General features: G+C 38.0%; 1 pseudogene; it reads right to left on the bottom strand.

The window, feature by feature from the left end:
• Window positions 1-1,549: 1,549 nt before the first annotated feature.
• LOC147938172 (uncharacterized) lies at window positions 1,550-3,191 on the bottom strand (annotated as a pseudogene).

Raw genomic sequence — 3,191 nt, 5'->3', positions numbered from 1 at the left:
AATGGTGCCATCGGATTTATACTTGATTTTATATACCCATTTACAACCAATGGCATGTTTTCCATCCGGTAAAGAACAAATCACCCAGGTTGATGTACTCACGAGAGCATCCAACTCCATGTTCATCGCATCAAGCCAATGTTGCAACAGCACTGCCTCTTTGAAATTGTTCGGTTCTTTTTCAGCAATAATGGCAAAGCAGAACAGACGATACTCAGGAGAGAGTTTATCGTAGGACAAAGAAGCGGAGAGAGGATGAGCAGTACCATGAGAAGATGAAGTGGAAGGAAAAGAATGTTCTGTTGTGATATTAGAACAATGGTACTATGAAAGATAACTAGGAGCTCATGTTTCTCTATGTGGCCTGAGAGTGTTTTCCATGTCATTCCGAGTTTGATCAAGTGTTGAGTTTGAAGTGCTTATTGGGGTAGAGGATCGTGATGGTGTGTGGACTGGAACAGTGTTTGACTCAGTGACAGGATTATCTTCAGGCACATTAACAATGAAATCATCATATATATATGAATGTGTTTGATTTTCAGGAAATGAATGCATCACATCATCAAAGAAAGTAAGACTCGGTGTAATAGTTTTATCAATAAAAAGAAAAATTGTTTCATGAAAAACTACATTACGGGTGATAGAAAGCATATTTGATTCAAGATCTAAGACTTTAATTTATATCCTTTAAAACCAGGTTCATAACCAACGAATGCACATGCTCTAGCTCTTTCATTAAACCTATTCCTATCATGTGAATGTGTAGATGCATAACATAAACAACCAAACACTCTAAAAAAAGAATAATCAAGGAGTTTCTTATGCAAGATTTCAAAAGGAACTTTATCATGCAAAACAGGTGTTGGAATTCTATTGATCAAGAAAGCAGCTGTAGAAACACATTCTGGCCAGTAAGCAAGGGGAATGTTTGACTGAAAGTAAAGAGATCCTGCAACATTTAAAAGATGCTGGTGTTTTCTTTCAACAACAGAATTCTGTTGAGGAGTATATGCACATGAATGATAATGAAAGATGCCAAGTTTCGAAAGTAATTCAGTAAATTGAAGTTCTAAGGCATTGTCAGATCGAATGTTTTTTAACATGAAGACCAAATTGAGTATTAACCAGTTTTAGAAAAGATGGTAAAATTTTCGAAACATCACTTTTAAGTTGAAGAAAGTAAATCCAAGTAAACCTAGTGCAGTCATCGACAATGGCAAGAAAATAACGAAATCCTTTTGTAGATGTAACATGGAAAGGTCCCCAAATGTCAATGTGAATCAAAGCAAAAGGTTCCTCAGAATTTTTTTTATTATCTGAATCAAAAGACAATCGTTTTTGTTTTCACATATAACAAACTTTACAATGAAATTCTGAAAGTTTCTGAGGAATATTTAAATTTGAAGACAAAGTTTGAACTCTTGAATTAGATGGATGACCAAGACACTGATGCCAAAGCTCAGGAGAAACAACAATGTATGCAACATGATGATTTGTATCAGGAAGGCGTTGATGGTGTAAGAGATAGAGATCATTGTATTGATTCCCTTCACCAATCATCCATTCGTGAGTATGATCCTGAATGAAACAAGAATCATGATAAAAATGCACAAACAAATTTTTGTTGGTTTTCGTTAATGAACTAACACTAATTAGATTTAAAAGAAAAGAAAGAACAAAAAAAACGGGATGAAGAATAAGACTATCACTAAGTTTAACTGTTCCAGCAGTGTGAATGGGTATTGTGATATTGTTTGGGAGAGTAATATTAGTGTGATCAACTCAGTAGACATTAGAGAACATCCTAAGGTCACAACAGATATGACAACTAGCTCCAGTATCAAGAATCTAGATAGTTGATGGTAAAGTAAGGCCTGGTTCGAAAGCAGAAATATAATGAGAAGGTACAAGTGATGTACCTTGAGCTGAAATAGAACCGTGATGCTGTGAGACAGGAGTTGAACGTATGACTTGATACGGAGAACCTTGAAGTTGTCTATTCAATTGAGTAACCAACTGAGTTATCTGTTCCCCACCTTGAGAGCTACTGCCAGGAGTGAATGTTCTTCCAGAATGTACCATGTTAACAGAATGATTTATCAATGGAGAAGGTCCAGCAGAGTGTTGTCCAGTAGGAGTATAAGATACGCCAGTAGAGTTTCCACAAGAAGATTGTCCAGAGGATTGGTAGGGAATACCATTATAAGAGATAGCATGATTCTGTGGAATCTGAACCTGTGGACTCTGTTCTGCATATTGAGGATAAATCATTTGTTCGGATGGTTGGGAATACACCATATGGACTCCATTATGTGGTGTGTGACTTCCTTTAGATTTGTCTGCAGTGTAACCAGAGCTTGGAGGCACTTTGTATCCAGGAGGATATCCATGGAGTTTGTAACAGCGTGCTATCGTGTGACCAAGCAACCCACAGTGAGTGCAAAGAGGACGAGATCCTCCTTGCTGAAATCCTTTTGGTTTGTGATAACCGACGGTAGCTTGAAACACGGGGGACTCTGGTACAGGCAGTGGAGAAGTCAAACACCTCTAATGCTCATCTTGAGAGATGAAGTTAAAGATTTTGGTGAGTTCTGGAAGTGGATCCATCATGAGGATTTGACGGCGAGCCTGAAAATATTACGCCTCTCGTACAATTGAATCCAGTAATCATTACATCCACAAGTGCATCCACCACAACTACATGTAGGCAATTCTTCGAAATTCTTCAATTCTTCCCATAGAGTGGTGAGTTTAGTATAATAAGCACTGAGATCTAAGGATCCTTGATGTAGACGATCGAGTTGATCTTGAACACTATAGATTTTGGACAGATTACTCTGTTTAAACCTCCCTTCTAGATTCAACCATAAGAGATGTGCATCATCAAAATAAACTGTTCCAGATCATATTTCCTTTGAGACTGAGTTTGTAATCCATGTACATACCATGTCGTTGCAGCGAGTCCAAGATCCATAGTCTGGACTTGTTGAAGTTGGCTTAACGATCGTTCCGTCAATGAATCCAAGTTTGTTTTTCGCATTAAGAGCTTTGAGGATCGAGCGACGCCAAGTATGATAGTTGGATTCTCCAGTCAGCTTGTCGAGGACCAGATTCACACCAGAATTATCAGCGGCTTGAAGAAATAACGGATTCTCATAAGGATCTGAGCTGCTAGTAGCTGGATTAGTCAT

This window comes from Camelina sativa, chromosome 9, assembly GCF_030686135.1.
Source record: "Camelina sativa cultivar CO46 ecotype springtype chromosome 9, ASM3068613v1".
Taxonomy (NCBI): Eukaryota; Viridiplantae; Streptophyta; class Magnoliopsida; order Brassicales; family Brassicaceae; genus Camelina; species Camelina sativa.
Note: the sequence above shows the minus strand (reverse complement) of the source record. Positions and strands in the feature narration are given on the sequence as shown.